The sequence below is a fragment of the Aedes albopictus genome, chromosome 2 (assembly GCF_035046485.1).
Source record: "Aedes albopictus strain Foshan chromosome 2, AalbF5, whole genome shotgun sequence".
Classification (NCBI taxonomy): Eukaryota; Metazoa; Arthropoda; class Insecta; order Diptera; family Culicidae; genus Aedes; species Aedes albopictus.
This window is the reverse complement of record NC_085137.1, coordinates 417,502,332-417,520,700: the sequence shown is the minus strand read 5'-3', so window position 1 is coordinate 417,520,700 and position 18,369 is coordinate 417,502,332. Positions and strand designations below refer to the sequence as shown.

Genomic DNA, 18,369 nt, shown 5'->3' with positions numbered 1-18,369 from the left:
AAATAGTTTGTTATACAATTTGCAATACAAATCCATTGGCAAACAAAGAAAGCTCTTCATTTAATAGCTTTGGAAGGGCTAAAAGAACACTAAGTTGAAGAGATGCATGGCAAGTTGTATAGAGCATGAGCATGAGCATGAGCATGAGCATGAGCATGAGCATGATTGACCGCCCGCGGTTGCTCCTCTGTTATTGCAAGGACAACTGCATTTACATAATGAACCAACAGATGGTGCTTGGGATTAGCTTTCTCTTCATTGTGTAAATGCTGGAATCCCAATACTTTTCAATAAGCAATACCAGCGCCGGCCGCGTCCGAATGCAGGTCAATTTAGGATAGGGAAGGAAGTGATGACGTGATTCTCGCTTAGGCCAATAACCGAGGAATTCTCTGCGTTACTACGAGAAATCACTAGGAGTTTGGACAGGGGAAATGGAGATATGTTGAGGATTTCATCGTTGTAAACGAATGTCATGTTTTGATTCGCGATTAATAATGCGCTCAAGAAGAAATACCCTTCTAAACCGTGGACGACGAACGCGATCTATTGTGCCTCAAAACTCACCCTACATAAGTTATTCATTCGCAACTAAGGAGAATACAATGCTAAATACCGACGCATCTGTAGTTTGCGTTTCCGCGCGAGACAATGCTAAACGCGATCAATTCACAAGTATTAACAAAATAACACGTTATAAATAAATCAGAAACATCTTACCGCATGGTTCACCGTCTATCTTTTACCGACCCTCTCTTTTTTCCAGAAATTCATGCAACCTTTATTTGAGTCAAAACATTTATTCATTTAGACTAAAATATTACAAATGTCGACACCGAAGATGACGAACCATTCAAATTTTTGTGTACATGCAAAAAATGAAAGAAAAATATTTATTATCTACTAAATGTGCATTTGGAACTAGCGCCGACACATGACGTGACGAACTTTTCAATATTTGTTAGATAAATACACAAAAACCAGAGCAGAATTTTATACATCCTTTAGCATTAATTATTATGATAAAATGGAACGAGCTCACCAATAAACATCCTTCGAAGTGTCCAGTGCATATGTGCATATTGCATCTTCCACTAACTGGCCTCGAAATCACACTGAACCGCTACAACAACACACGGGTACGACGATGTGCACATTCAAATTGTCGACGACGACGCGGCCGATCCGAATGAAAAAAGCGGCACTTTCACTTTGCCTCCAAAAACAAACTAAACCGCCCCGTACGAAGATAAGCACGCACACAGGACGACGACGCGATGCAACAACGAACCAAGACGGACTCATATGAGAAATATACACAAATAGATACATGATAGACAAAGTGAAAGAGATAATTTTCAAGATGCAACTTTCGACATTGACAACAAGAAACAAGTCGACACTCATGGTGACGAACTATACAAATTTGATCAAAATGTTCAAAAGATACATATACACATAATGAATAAATAAAATAATGAAAAGAGAGACATCCAGAAAGAAATTAACAAAGGAGCAGCAATCTCACAAGATAAAAAAGCCCACCACGACCACACAATGACGCGCGATCCGACGAACCCGAGCTATCACTTTTCCACTGATGGCTAGGTGGCTACTTCTTTGTAGCACCGCCATTCTGAATGCCGTTTGCGAGAGAACTAGAAACTAGAAAAAAAGCCCACACACACGACAACGCACGGTCCGACGAACCCGAGCTATCACTTTTCACTCAGATGCATGGCAAGTTGTATAGAGAACATAAAGTAAGGCGTTCCGAAATCTCGGCCTTTCGACCCTTTGAACATACGACATCCACAGAGAACAGACATCCAAGTCGAGTTCCAAAACTGTGTAAGGAATTTAAAAACAAACGTCTTGAAATCCCGCTTCAACAGTGCATCAGAACTTCAGACGCACAAATCTCAAGAAGCAAGCTCCAAACAACAGTGCATTTTATTATTCTGTTCTTGCTCACTTGTAATAAGCTTAGATTATTCTAAGCTTATTACAAGTGAGCAAGAACAGAATAATAAAATGCACTGTTGTTTGGAGCTTGCTTCTTGAGATTTGTGCGTCTGAAGTTCTGATGCACTGTTGAAGCGGGATTTCAAGACGTTTGTTTTTAAATTCCTTCTTCTTATGAAGATCAGGTGCGCTGGTTTTGTTTACGAAGAAATTTGTGCGCTCAAAATCATTAGTCGGTGCCAAAGTCGGCCATTGTGGCGGCCATTTTGGGATTCTAACAAGTCTATCCTCAACGGTCATTTGAAATAGCAACACAAGAGGCACATCGGCGCTGCTTTTGCAAAGTTCCAACGCAGCTGTCAGTGGTGAATATAAAACTTATCTAGATAAGCTTATTCACCACTGACTGTAGCAACTTGCTGCTTAGGTGTCGCTAGTGTTCTCAACGCTTAAAATATTTGACTTCTTACACAGCGTTCGAAAGAAAATTAGTTCTAGCTTGGATGTCTGTTCTCTGTGGTTAATTCTTGAATTTATTGTGATGTACAGCAGACGTTCGATAACTGCAACATGTTCACGTTTCACTTAGCGAATAGCATTCGATAACTGCAATGACTGACAGATGTCAACAAGTTGTCTATCTAGATTAAATAACCGTGAACGTGATCCGACTGCTCATTTGGGCTAACATGGCGCACCCTTTTGACGTTTGGCGGTGCGATAACTGCAAAGTTACAATGATACATATTGCCCATTTTACTGGCATTTTACCAGATTTGCTGGTATGTCTGAAAAATACTTGAAAAACTTTTAATTAGTAGGCACGAAATGTTGCTAATTGACAAATTGAGGGATGAAATTTGTGAAAAAAATCGCGTTCTGGTGGGATTCGAACCCACGACTCCGTATTCGTTAGACCGGCGCTTTAACCAACTAAGCCACAGAACAGGTAATGGTTCTGCGGAATAGAAAGCCAAACTGACTCCGAAGCCGCACCGTGAACACTCTCGACGCATACTAATTAGACACCAGCAAAACAAACTGCCTGGTGGCTAGGTATGCGGAGTGCAAGAGTAAGTCTCGGCTTTATATAAATAATTCGCTCGCACTTGTCGTTAGTGGGCACAAACAGGATGGTGTTGTGGATTGGCATCTAAGCCGAAAGGAGGGATGAGTTTGTGAAATAGGAGTGTTCACGGTGTCATGGGTTCGAATCCCACCAGAACGCGATTTTTTCACAAATTTCATCTCTCAATTTGTCAATTAGCAACATCTCGTGCCTACTAATTACAAGTTTTTCCAGTAAACTGCAAAGTTGTTGCACTTATCGGACTTGAAGCTAAAAAGCATTGCAGTTCGACCGTTTGCACCGACCGAACGTCTACGGTATCAGGTAAAGTCGTATTGGAATATACATACATTTATATAAGGCATGGTTACATCGCAATAAACGATGATCTAATGATTTTTCACGATTAACACATTTTATTCTCATAAGCTTGCGAGTGAACTCACAATAAATTTGTATAATTACGTACAGCGATGATTATACAACTTCACATGGTGTTGTTCCTTATGAGAGCTTGCAAAGTGACGTCATCGTTATCTCCTTCTCTTTCTTTCCTTCGGCGTTAGTCCATAAAACCGTCCTTGCCCTCAACAAAAAAAATGAGGACAATGTTTACAAATCGTATAAGAATTCGATGAGGTTAGGTTTTTCCTGCAAGCCTCTGTTATGTCAGTTTAACTCAGCGTTTCTCAAACTATGGGTCGCGACCCACTGGTGGGTTGCGGGCTGATTTTTAGTGGGTCGCGAAAGCTTAAGCGATATTTTCATAAATGTCTTAATTAAGTTACCTCAAATGAACAAGTTGACATAGTTATTTTTAGAAATTGTTTCTTGTTCATTCTATTCAACATTTTTATTATGAATCTTAGTCTGGAGTACATTAAACTACTGTCTGCGTTCTGAAACTATGAGTTTTCAGTCAGAATATATAAAGTTTAGATAACATTTAATAATTGACTTGTGTTCTACAAAAAATGAGTTTAAGTTGTTGGTTGCAGTTTGCATTTTCAGTTGGATTTACATGACAAGTTCAGCAGTTGAAATATAAAAAAATAGAAATACCAAAAATCTGCAAATAATTACCTAACTTCAGTTAAGCTAAACTTCAGTAAACTTCTGTTATTCAATAAGAATATAAATAAAATAAGATTAAAAGAAGAAAATGACTTAAAATTTCACAGGATAATATTCTTAGCATTTTCAACCCGATCTTTTATTTTAAATTAGATTCCAAAGTTCTGCGGAAGCATAAAATTGCCAACATATCTTCAAAAAAATGTATGAATTGTATTTTTTTTGTTTTTTTTTCTAGAAAGTGTGAAAGAATACATTAAAACTTGTTCTGTAGTGTTGCATGCAAAGCCATACTGGTTAAATATACTAGAAACTTGGAAATTTATTTCAAATTCTTCAGACTTAGATTTTACTGAAGCTGAACACTTGGGTACCTAAACCTAAGTAGACTTTTTCAGAAAAAGAAAAAAAACACCATAAATAGAAAAACTATTTTTTTTTCAAGAGTGAGTGCTACACAACGTAAGTGTATCAAAACCTACGAAAGTGGTTTTATTTACAAAAAAATATTTATTTTATGAAAATACGTACAGGTGGGTCGCCAAATTCTATGAAAATCAAAAGTGGGTTGCAAGCTGAAAAAGTTTGAGAACCCCTGAACTCGTTTGGAGTATGAATTAGAACAAAAAGACACTGCCTTCGGCCAGAGGCTTTACAAACTGAACGAAACTTAACACTAGACAATGAAAACACGGAACTATCATAAAATCATCACGCATAAATGATGCATTTTATACTAGAGAAAAGGAATACGCGTTCTGGTGAGATAACATCGGCAGGGATGGGAACACTCACTTGCAACGAGTTACATTCACTTGCTATTTTCCCAGCTCAGAAGCGTGCAATCAAGAAACGATGTATGGGCGACTTTTGACTTGTGATTTCGTCTAAAACTTTGCCGAATAGAGTAGGGGTCACACACAAATCCCAAGGTCGTGACAGAGCTGTGAAAGCGACTCTCCACGAGGTGAGTGTAATTTACATTCACCTCATGGAGAGTTGCTTTCGCAGCTCTCTCACGAATTCGGTATGCGTGTGCGACCCATACTCTATTCGACAAAGTTTTAGACGAAATCACAAAATAAAAGTCGTCCATACATCGTTTCTTGATTGCACGCTTCTGTGTTGAGAAAACTGCAAGTGAGTGTAACTCTTTCCAAGTGAGTGTTCCCATTCTTGAATCGGATATCGTTGGTTTAAAATTAAGCTAAATATGAGATTTCAAACGTATATTCACTGTTCGCAAACACGTCCGAACGGTTGCTTTCGCTATTCAATACTGACTATGTCCTCATACCTTCTGAGATGATGATTGGATGACGGTGAGTAACTAAGATAGCACATTGGGTCGTTCAAGATATGATCCCCTCATAAATGTAAACGTTAACTCGTTAAAGTACATACAAAGTCGCATAAGCGAGAATATAAATTTTGATTATTCGAAAATTTCCTGAAGTTTCGATTGAAACCTGTGTAAGAGGCTTGTAATTTTGGAATATTAATAGAATTGTTTTACAAAATTCGTCAGCAAAAAAAATACATATTCCTCCTGGGATTGATCAAAATCCATATTATTTTGGTAATTGGATAAAAGCGGTAGCTTCTATCGGCTTTGTTTTAGATTACATCGAAAATTCTTTCATTTTAATATGTAGTGTATTATTATTATTACAGTATGCGGCAGGAAAAAATGCGAAAGTGTTTTTCAACTTCAACCCTCATTTTCGTCCATTTGACATTAACCAATCTATGTTTCAACGTTCCATGATCTATAATAGGCTAGTTTTCTGAAAAGTTAATTAAAAAATTTCCCATTTTGTTCACTAACCTTTACAGGGCGGCGCCTGAAGATGAAGACAACCAAAATTTTCAAACCGCAGAAAATCACACAGGTCGCTAAATTTCGCATCTGATAAAATAAAATATTTGATTTCCTCTACAATATCATCAAATATATGTACTTATTTCATCTGGTATGTGAAACTACATGGCTCTGGATCAGTGTGGTCTGGTTGTTCATCGAATTTGAGCTAATTTTGTTACTGTTATAGTCATTTTGTTTAATGACCATTGGGCGCGCAGTTTATTGATATCCGCTTATTAGGCCTACATTATCACATGTTAAACATCAAATCTGTTCATTTTTATTTTTCAGTGCTAGAATATAGACATTGACTGATACACTGTCATGAAAAAATAGTCATATATATCCCATATTTAGCGTGTAATAGTGCCTTGAACTTTTCGCATTTTTTCCTGCCGCACCCTGTATGTATTATGTTTTATGAATTATTATTATTAAGTTCCGAATCTGTACTGTTGTTGGATTCACGACCAGCATGAATTCGTGTGCAGAAGAATCAATCAGTGGAAACCGTGAAACCCAACTGCAAACGTTGTTTAAACCGTACCGTCAGAGCTGCCCGACTCTACATTGTTTGTGAGGGCCCTTGTGCTGCATCGTTCCATACATCGTGTGTCGATATCAGCAAAGTCCAGCTGAAATCTCTGATAAAAGGTGTTTTCTGGATATGTGGGGACTGCCTGCCTCGCTTTCGCCAATGGAAGAGTCACACTGCTGCTGCTAAGGAAGTGATCGGTAGTGTCTGCAAAGAACCATTTGGGCATACAGAAATTGATCAGCTGAAACGTCAAGTTGCAGGAATACTAGAACAATTTTCCTGTTTTCTCAACTCGAGTTTCGATTGTTGGAACAAATCGAAGAACGGTGAATTTTTGTACCAGAATATACGAAAACTTCCTTGAAATTTCCATCGAGAATGTGCAAATGTCTTTGACAATCCATAACTACAAGCGCTGAGTGAAATAAAAAATAGGTGCGGCATTCAATTTATGCGAACGTAGGCAATTTTTTTGGCTGCATGGCTCCAATCAACACTCGTCCGCAAAGTAGTGTTTCTCCAAAAGACAATCCGCCATTCTTCAGCAATACTTTCAGGGATTTTTCCAAGAATCCCTTGGCTGATTTCTTCAGGTGTTCCATGAAGGACCTAAGAGGCCCCTTCCACGAATTCCTTCAGGATATCCTTCAAGAGATCTTTCATGGATTACACTAGGAGTGCCTTCGAAGATTCCTCCTGCAGTTCCCTCAGGGATTTTCTAAAAATTTCACCACTGAATTCTCTAGATCTTCCTTCAGGGATTAATCCGTCAGGAGTTCCTCCTGGAGATCATTCAAGGATTTCTCTAGAAATTTCTTCAGGAATTCCTTCGGAAAATCCTCTAGGAATTCCTTCGTGGACTTCTCCAGGGATTCCTTCCGGGATTCACCCTTTTTTTTGCTGGGATTCCCCCGGAGATTCCTTCCAGGATTTCTCCTGGATTTTTTTTTCCGGGGATTTCTTCCGGGATTCCGCCGGGAATTCCCCCGGAAAATTCTTCAGAGATATCATCTGAAATGCATTCAGGGAATTCTCTCTGAGTACTTTCAGGGATACATGAATGAGTTCATTCAAGGATTTCTCTTGGAGTTCCTTCAAGGAGTTCTATCACGGATTCCTCCAGTCGTTCCTTCAGGGATTCCTTCAAGGATCCATCCGGGAACTCCATCAGAGATTTCTCAAGGAAGTTCTTAAGAGATTACTTTAGGAAATTCTCCAGGGATTCGAACGAAACCCTTGAGGAATTCATTATTATCGCTATTCTACAACTTTTGTACAATCGAATACGATAATATGAAAACAAAAAAAAATATGTTGTCTTTCATTTGCTACTCTGTATTTTGCATACGATATGACGATACGATGGGGAGATGGTATTTTACCAACAATGATGCGAACGCACGGTACGAAAACGGGTGGGTATTAAAAATGAAACACCTCTACTACTCACCGACTTACTACGCACTGGTGGGGATAGTCTAAGACATTCCTATTTTATCACCATTACCATGCATGTAACCTCCACATCAACAATCTGTTTATTGTTAACACCTTGTTTCAAGTCGTTAAAACAATTTTGCGTGAACAGATTTGCAAATCCAAAACGTTTTGCTTCTAAATCTATACAAGCTCTCGTGCCAGAAGCGTGACTTGTTTTATTCTCATTGACTTGGGGCCGCCACAGTTGGAAGGCAAACAAACGTCTGACTTTGATTTGCCCATTTTTGGAATTTTAAGTACGGAACAGCTCTCCTCAAGTTTGTCGGCAAGAAGCAAGCGCAGTCAGCGAACGGTTATCCCCGACCGGCAACAAGTCGTGCGTTGTGCACATGCTGTTGACATGGTTTCGTATTATCCTCCAACCACCACCCATTTTGACGAATTGGGGAGTTGACTCATGCAGATGCATGCTGTCACGGTGTCAGCTGCAAAACCATGCCTACCCGCCGGCCACCCCGCGGTATTGTGGGGTGTATTCATTTTGAAGCAATTATTCATTTATTTGTGCATGCAGTTTGGCTCATGCATATTTCCAGACCACCTAGACATCACTGCACCATCCATCCATGCCGCGCCGCGGTTGGTTGTTTGGATCGGGATGGGAAAATTGTGAATTGATTAATTTCTATCCAGTTGTACACAGTTTACGGCGACAAGCGTTTCTGTGTATGAATATGAATAGTCATTTAAGTGAGTTATAATCGATTTGATTTGTAGTAAGAGATGTTAATGTCATACTGCAACAGGCAATTAGGGGAACAAAGCCTAAAATGCCAAGATGGGGTAAAATGGCCCAACTCATAAAATCATTCCTGAATGGGACTTGATCTTTACTATAGGTGAATGGTGTCAAGATATGTTTGCATCGAACATTCTTCTAGAAGCTAGGCCACCAAACCCACGAAAAATCTTTTGATTTCCCAATGAAAATTGGCAACTTCCGGTTTTTCGTGCTTGCAATTAAGGTTTTCTGGTGATTTTATTACCAGCCAAGTGTTTCCAACGAGATTGAGGCATACATGGAGGCGCATGGTTGTTGATGTCTACGCTTTCCATGTTAGGGGTCATTCAAATATGACGATCATCATTTTGCGGGGAGAGAGGTGACACTCCATGTATTGAGCACACGAAAAAAGCGAATCAGAGGAGCAAAGGGAGTCAGAAATGCCCGAAAAATGATAGACGTAATTTTTGAACGTTTTCATGAAGTGGCATCTTACCCCATGGCAGATGGCCTTTTTGCACCACTTCCGTTTTACGAACTAGTTTTTGAAATCGCTATAAATCGATGAAAATGCATTAGTTTAGTGAATATTTTTGCTGAAGTATTAAGCAAATATTGTCTAGTTCCTGTTAACACTTTGAAAGCCTAGTAAATGAAGCTATTTATTATTGAAAACGATGAAAGTTTGAAAAATGGCATCTTACCCCACTTGACCCTACACGTGGATATTTAACATATATCCCATTTCTGGTATGAATACCCATTGGTCTGGATCAACAAGGTCGATTTTTCACATTATACTTATAGATTGAAAGCTGGAAAAGATTCAAAATCAACCAAGTCTAGGTATTAATATTATGGAGTGCACTATTACTTATTCGCACTAAGTCATGATGTAAGAAGATGCATGACGAACTTGAACTCAACACTTGTACATCTAGGGTAATTTGCCAATTGTTGCACGGCTAAAAACTCGTCTATTGTTGCACACTCCATGCTTTTCTTATGGGGTGTGCAATAATTGGCGAATTTTTAGCCGTGCAACAATTGGCAAATTACCCTAAATCTGAATCAGATGTGCCGCCGGTTGTATTGTGCCATCTGAAATTCTAAGAAAATTCCTAACGACTGTTTTTCAGTCCCATCAAAGATGAATTTGGGATAAAACGTCCATCCGTAATGAAGAATTAGTATTGAAAAAATGATAATAAAGAAGAGTTTCCTAATAGTGTTCCAAATCATTACATACATATTGTTTTTGATACAAATGACTTTTTGATAGAAGGCCCTGAGGGTCGAGTCACATATACCAATCAACTCAGCTCGACGAATTGAAGTGATGTCTGTGTGTGTATGTGTGTGTGTACAAATAAACTCACATCACTTTATGGCAGTAAACCTCAACCGATTTTAATGACCAACGGTTCATTCGACACGGAATCTGGTCTCATTGTTTCCTATTGAAAATGGTTCGGATCGGTCCAGCCGTTCCGGAAGTATGGCCATTTAGGTGTTCCGGACCGGTACCCCAGGCAGGGGCTAGATATGATAACGATACAAACCCATTCATGCGACACATCAAACTACGGCATTTTCGATAACTTGATGAATGGTAACCATGAAAATGGTCTCAGACCATGTCTGAACTGGTAGTGTCCCGGAACCGGTTCCGGGTGTCCCGCCGGAAGTGTCCAAACATAAAAGTGAACTAAACCCATATATGCGACATATCAAACCGCGGCTTTTTCGATAACCTGATCAACAGTAAGTAGGAAAACATTCTCAGATCATATCGGAACCGGTAGTGTTCCGGAACCAGTTCCAGATGTTCCGCTGGAGGTGCCCAAGTATAAAAGTTAACCAAACCCATGCATGCGACATATCAAATGGTGGCTTTTTTGATATCCTTATGAGCAATAAGTAGGAAAATATTCTCAGAACATACTTGAACCGGTAGTGATCTGGAATTGGGTCCAGGTATTCCGCCGGAAGTGGCCGGCCGAATTAAACCCATGCATGCGACATATCAAACCGCGGCTTTTTCGATAACCTTATGAACAGTATGCAGGAAAATATTCTCAGAACATATCTGAATCGGTAGTGATCCGGAACCGGTTCCGGGTGTCGATAACCTGATGAACGGTTAGCATGAAAATAGGATCAGACAACATCAGAAACTACCGGTACTGTTCCGAAATCCATTCCGGGTTCCCCACCGAAAGTAAGCAAATATAAAAGTGAACCAAACCCATGCATGCGACACATCAAACTGCGGCTTTTTAGGTATCTTGATTAAGCAAAAGATAGTTTCCGATCATATTTAGGACTACCGGTAGTGTTCCGAAACCGATTACGGATGTTCCATAGAAAATGGTCAAACGTAAATGAGAACCAACCCATGAATGCGACACATTAAATGACTTTTTAGGTAACCTGATGAACGGTTAACAAAAAAAAATCATAGACCATATTTTGGAAAACCAATAGTGTGCCATTACCGGTTTCAGGTGACCCACCGCAAGTGGTCAAATGTAGAATGGAAGCAAACGTACGCACGCAGCATATTAAATAACGTCTTCTTCGATAACGCGAAGAACGGTCAGCAAGAAAATAGTTTCAGGCCATATTTAAGACTACCGGTAGTGTTCCGGAACAAGTTTCGAGTATCTCGCTGGAACTGGCGAAATGCAAAAATGAACCACACTCATGCATGCGGTACATCAATTCGCGACAAACTTGCAAAATGTGAGTTCTTCCTTCGCAAGGGAAGTAAAGCGTGTGTCCCGAGATGTACTAGCCCAGGGCTAAAAATCTCGTTAATACAGATAAAAAAAAAATTCGCGACTTTTAGAAAAACTGATTAACACTTTGCATGGAGCTAGTCTAAGACCTAAGCTAGTCTAAGTCTGGAACTGGTTCTGGGTGTCCCACTGGAAGTGGTAAAATGCAAAAGTGACCCAAGCAGGCGATACATCAAATCGTGTTGTTTAGGTAACCTAATGAACATTAGCAATGAAATAGTCTCAGACTATATCTGGGAGACCCGGTAGTGCTCCGGAACCAGTTCGGGGTACCCTACCGAAAGTGACCAAATGTACCATGTGACACATCAAACCACGGCTTTTTTAACCTGAGGAACGGCTAGCTAGAAAATAGGCTCATACCACATAAAAGCTACCGGTAGGGTTGCAGAAACAGCGTTTGGTGCTTCGCCGGAACTACGAAAGTGAATAAAATCAATGCAAGCGACAAATACCTATATGTAAGAGAACAAAATCTTGACAAATTATACCCAAATACAAACAGACGTCTAACTATACTCACTACCTATCGTTCTTGTTTTCAACGGTTGATTCAAGTATTCATCAGTACGCAAATCAGATTCCTGAGGTGTAAATATACAGTAGGATAAGTCAACGTTGCATGGTAAAATTTAAAATTAATCGCATCAACCTCAAACAAAAGTTATCCAATTTCCTTTTGCGTCTAAAATTACTGGATAAAATTTTGATGCAACTGGTTGCGCCCTCGCACTCTGTAATGCGGTTGAAGTTTGTATGGGAAATTTCACATGCTTGCATTTTTTTTGTCAAATTTTACATGAATGTTGTAACCTATGATATGATAATAAAATATAGCCTTAAGTGTGCAGAAAACCCCGCAAAGCGATCTGTGATTGTGTTAGAAGTTATATCTTAGCATATAAGTATCGTCTAGATATTGATTGGCCTCCAGTATTAGTGAAGGTGCTCAAGCAGTCAACTGATAAATCTGATATATTTCAGCTCTGCTCATACGCTGAACATAACGTCGGGCTATGTCCCATCAATAATTTTTGAGTCAATTCAATGATGGCTTTGATAAAATGCTTGCTTTTCTTTAAAAAGAAAAATCAGGATTCAGAACACTTTGGCTTACGTCGACGGAAAGATCGTGAGAACATATTCAACGAGAAAGGCACTATCACCACTAGGTGGATTAATTTGGGTTTTTTATTTAGTCGACGAATTTGAATTCCGGTAAATTTATAGAAACAATCATTTGAAATGTTGCCCCCTGTTCCTCATGTAAACAAAAACCTCTGACGATCGGTGATTTTTTTTTTCATCGCCATCACAATTCGTTTCCGCCGCAAACGACGAAAGACAGCCACCGATGAATGAACGATGCGGGAAGAAAAAGGGAATCTAATGGATGATCACACGCTTCCGACGACGAAGACGAGTACAAGAGGTACCTATATTATAAACTGAGACACCCCTCATGCACCATCATCACTCAACAGGCAATGTTATGTGATTGCCTGAGTGCTGAGCCTCGACGGAAATTCGAAACTAATGTGGCGTAAACAACGTTTACGTATTGCGGTGGCAATGGTGATGTAAAGCATGTTCTAAGTTGACAACGAGCTGCGGCGAGGAGCCGATTGGAGATGCAATCCAAGAAGCAACTGGATCAACACGTAGACGAAGGTACCTAAACAACACAGACGTAACCGGGATAGGGGAGACCACTTTTCTTTGGGGTCTCGTTTGTCATCATCAGTAAGGTAATGCGCTTGTCGTACGTATTACAACGAAACGCTGACTGTTCCAAACGGCAGATTTAACGCAACCCACCGCACCGTATCCAACATAATTAAAACGGACGGGTCGCATGTCTTCGTTCGTTCCACATCATGTTTAACACGCGATTTCGGTGGAAAGCATTTCTTTCTGTTTACATCACTATGCCTAGATAGGTAGGTAACTGCTCCATGTCGTGTGCAGTAGACGATCATAACTCCTCAAATTAGGTCCACGTTGCGGTTCTATGAGTGTCTGAAATGCACTTCGATGGTATGTGCCGTCGCTTCGGTTCCATGCAACCACTCCCGTCATAATGAAGAAGAAACAAGACAAAAAAGTGTCATTCAATGGTGTGACACTTTACTGTTTTAATTAGACGCTGCACGGAAGTCAACTCTCTTTGCACCGAAACGTGCTTGCATTCTTTCATGCAAAAATCTGGCTTTAAGCCACACAGCTTCACTGTTTTTCCTCAAATAAGAAAGAAATCAATTTGCTCCGAAGGGAATCGATCCTATATGACTTCTAATTCGCTATTCCTCCAAGCTCTTTTTGCAATTCTAATCTCAATTTGATTATCAAAACTTGAAATCAAACACTTCCGGAAGTATCCTGTTTGAATCGTTGAAATCGCATAACTGAAGATTCTTGTGTTTTCCTAATGTCCTATTCGGCCTAATGACCTACTCGACTGAAACACCTCTAAGTCATAACAACCAATTCGACCTAATCACTAGAGTGGGTCATCTTTTATATGGAAAAATGAAAAATTCAATGGTATCCCATCAGATCAAAGCATTTTTAATCGCATTTTAGGAACCAAATAAGTGTGCAAAATTTGGGAACGATCGGTTATGTCTACGTTTTGCGCATCGCGTTTGAAGTTTGTATGGGCTTTTACATGGGAAAACGCACTTTTTTGCATTCCTCTCATAACAAGTTCGAATTTTTCTAAAACCATGTAACCGATAAAGTGAAAACATAGCCTAGGGTGTCCTGAAAAACTTTGTCGAAGACCGCGAATTGATCTGATGCTTATGAAAAAAGTTATAGCGTTGGCATTGCTTGGCGAAACAGCATGATTTTGTTGCTATTATTATTCCTTTACATGTTAAATCATAAACACATGCATGCGGTTCGTTGGTTATAACCAGGGAATGAAATTATCAGCAAATTGAGACGAAAAACAGCGTTTTTCGAGCAACCGATTTTTTTCTGTTTTTACTTTTCCTGTGAGAAATGTTTATCGGTCGTTGCTGTTTGTCCCCGATCAAAGATAGCCGAAAACTGGAAATCGCTCTTTTTATTTTCGCTATCCAACTTTATCACCCGCAAAGCTATCGCGATAATTATCAGAAGGCAAATAACAAAAATTTGCCGCTAACGGGATTCGAACCTAGACCCTCCACAAAAATGTGTATGAGCGCGCACCATAACCACTCGACCACACAAGCTGCTCGAGAGGGGACAGAAATTTTATACATAAAAGCTACAGCCGGTGACGACTGGACTACGGAGAGGCGAACAAAGAGCAGAAAGCAAACCAGTCAACTTTTCATTGCTGATGATAATCGATTTTCGGCGTTGCGGAACGAGCGAAAACACATTCTCGGGAGAAACCCGGTTCTGAATTTATCGCACGTCTTTTTTCGCCGATAATGCGTGTGGGAGAGTTTTCTACTATCGCGATAGTGATCGATAATTTCATTCCCTGGTTATAACTATTTTCACAAGCATCGGATCGCTTTGCGGTCTTCAACAACGTTTTTCAGAACATCTTAGGCTATCATTTTACAGTATCGGTTAAAAAGTTTCTGACAAACTTTTTCAACTGATGACAAAAATGCAAAAAATTATGTTTTTCCATACAAAATCCCATACAAATTTCAATTGCAATGCGCAAAGTGTAGACGCAACCGGTCGTGCTCAAATGTTGTACAGATACTCAGGACCCGAAACGGAACCAAAAAAGCTTTGATCTGAGAAAACGGTTCCGATGACCCACACTACTGATCACCGTATTGGCAATTACGGTGAGTATTTCTACTAGCATGTGTAGCAAAATTATCGTGATATTCTGTAGTGTGAGGTTATACCCTACAACTTAAGGATCTATTGGCGTGACTATTGAATGAAACCCAGGAGTAAATTTTGAAGAAATTGCTCACAAATCTGTTGAAAGAATTGTTTAAGAAATAGTTGGAGGAATTCCCCTGTTCCCCTGAGAAAGTCGTCCTCTGTGAATTTTATAAGAAACTCATAGCAGAATTCCATACGGAACTCCCGGAGTAATTCCACAAGATATTCCATAAACAAATCCTACAAGAATTCAGTAATAAAATCCTGGAGGATTTGTATTAAAAACATTCGAGACAATTCCAGAATTAACTTACGGTGGAAGTGGAATTCCATAGAAATCTGCAAAAATACAGGAAGAATTCATGGAAGAATCACAAAAGAAGTTGTTGGAGGAATTCCACAAGACTTTTTTGAGTAATCCCGAAACGATTTCTTGGATTAATCTCAGAAGAAACTTTTGGAAGAATCTCAAATGGAATTCCTATATGAATCCTGATGGAAACTCACAATGAATTCTGGAACTATGGGAGGATTTCTTGAGGAATCCTAGAAGGAGGTCCTGGAGAGTTCCTATTTATAGTCGAATTCTGGAAGAGTTGTGAACAATGTTCCTGTAATTATTCGTGGACGGATTTCTGAATAATATCGTGACGAAACAAATGAATAACCCTGCATATTTTTTTCTTGAAAAATCTGTTGCGAAAGTTTTGAAGGAATTTCTGTAAAACCTGTGGATGAAAATAAAATTTTATAAGTGTCTTTGGAGTATATCCTAGAAGACATTTCTTAAAAATATACATAGGAAGTTTCCAAAGAAATCCGTGTGAAGAATTAGCAATACGTTAAAATTTCAAATAAAAAGAAATTTAAAAACATGAACAAATCTCTGCCTGAATGTTAGCAAGAATCTCTTAAGAAGTTCTGTTGAAACCTCTGAAAGAAATCATGCAATAATATCTAGAAGAATCTTTGAAGAAATTCGGATATTGTTAATGAAAACCCTGGAAAAAATAGGAATCCTGAAACGATTTCTTGGATGAATCTCAGAAGAAACTCCTGGAAGAATCTCAAATGGAATTCCTATATGAATCCTGAAGGAAACTCATAATGAATCCTGAATAGTATTCCTGGGGGAATCTCGGGATTGATTATTGAAGTAATCAAGAAAAGAAGTCCAAAAAAATTGGCAAAGACATCCTGAGTAATCTCATGAGAGAATATTGGAGAAATGCCAGAGGGATGGATGGAGGCACTCGTTAAGCAATTCCTTGAGGAATCCTAAAAGGAGATTCTGGTGAATTCCAGGAAGGAGTTAATGGAGAAATTTTGGAAGAGTTCTAGAACAAATGACGGAATGATTTCCTGGAGAAATGCAAGAGAAACCTAGAAGGAACACCTAGAGGAATCACAGCAGGAACGCCTAGAAGAATCTAGGAAAGCATCCAAAAAAGCAATTTTGGGGGAATCGCAGAAGGAGCTCCTGGAAGGATTTCATAGCGAATCCCAAGATGAATCACTGAATCATCTTTTGGGCAAATCTTAGATAGAGCTCCTGGAGAAATCTCAGAAGCAACTTCTGGTTAATCATTGAAGAAAGTGGAATCCTAGAAGAAATTTCGGGAGAAATCGGCGAAGGATCATCCCCAGGAATTCTCGGAATAAGGGATCCTATAAGAAATCTTAAATCCTTTTGGTTAATCTTGGTAGAAAATCGTGTGAGAAATCCCGAAAGGAACTCCGGAAATTACCCGTGAAGGAATTCCAGGAGGAATCCTCAGAATCTCAATAGGAGGAATCGCTGAAGGAACTTCTTGAGGAATTACAGCTGGGACAGCTGAAATAATCGCAGAAGGAACTCCCAAAAGACTCCAGGAAGACTTCCTCGGAGGACTTCTAAGAGAACTCCTTAAGGGATCTTGGATGAATCCCAGAGCGAATTCCTCTTGTAGTTTCTTCTGGAATTCCTCGATCAGTTTCTTTAAAAATTTCTGAAAGAGTTTTGTCTGAGATGTTTTTCTCCTTTCGAGAATTCATCCTTCTGGGATTCCTCCAGGATTTTCTTCTGAGATTCTATTATGAGTTCCTTCTGAGATTTCTTTCGATATTCCTCCATGAATTTTTTCAGTAATACGTTCTGAGATGCCCCCGGAAATTCGTCCTCGTTCTTTTTGTGATCTTTCTAAAAACTCCTTCCGATTTCAAATTCCAGAGATTATTCTGAAATTACTTCATAAATTTTTCTTATGTTTCCTCCAAAAATTCCGGAATTCCGGCAGGAATTACCTGGATTATCACCATCTAGGGTCACTCAAAGAACTCCTTCTAGAGCTCTTCAGGAGTTTTTTCCTTGGGGTTTATTCAGATTTTTTTTTCCATAGGTTTCCTTTGAGTTTCTTCCGGATTTCTTCGGTATTCATAAAAAGGTTCCATCTGGGTTTCCTTTAGGAAGTCTCTCCAAATGTCCTTTAGGAATTCTTTCTGTACATTCTGAAGCAATTCGTTTCAAGGTTTCTCCAGGTGTTTCTTCTAGGTCTGTTCAGAGAACTCCTTCTGCAAATTCTTCCTTCCTTCCTTCCTTCTTTTCTTTCTCTGTGATTTGATCAGCAGTTAGGGGAATCTTCTTAGATACCTTAAGGGATTCATTCTGAAACCCCCCCCCCCCCCAAGAGTTCTTACGATTTCTCTAAGAAATCCATCCAAGATTTCATTTCTAGAAATCTTTCGGATTTTTTTTCTGAGGTTGTAAAAAAATCCTTCCGAGATTCCTCTAGAAATTCCTTCTGGGATTCCTGAAGTAGTTTCTCATATGGTTCATCAAAGAGCTCTGTTAAAAATTCCATCATTAGATTCGTTTTTCGCAGATACCGCCAGATGTCCCTTTTAGTAATTTATCCAGGAGTTCCTGGGACCAGGGATGGCATTCGCCATTTGCAAAGAGTTACATTCACTTGCTACTATCTCAGTTCATAAGCATGCTATCAAAAAACA

At 39.3% G+C, this 18,369-nt stretch overlaps 1 protein-coding gene and 1 non-coding gene across 3 annotated transcripts in view; one reads left to right on the top strand and one right to left on the bottom strand.

Moving 5' to 3' along the window:
• The window catches only part of LOC134288495 (uncharacterized), a 674,651-nt gene that overhangs the window by 599,070 nt on the left and 57,212 nt on the right, over positions 1 to 18,369 (top strand). The gene's annotated exons all lie outside the window — the stretch shown is intronic.
• Positions 2,840 to 2,913, bottom strand: Trnav-aac (transfer RNA valine (anticodon AAC)). The gene has a single exon. It is a non-coding gene; the product is annotated as a tRNA-Val (tRNA).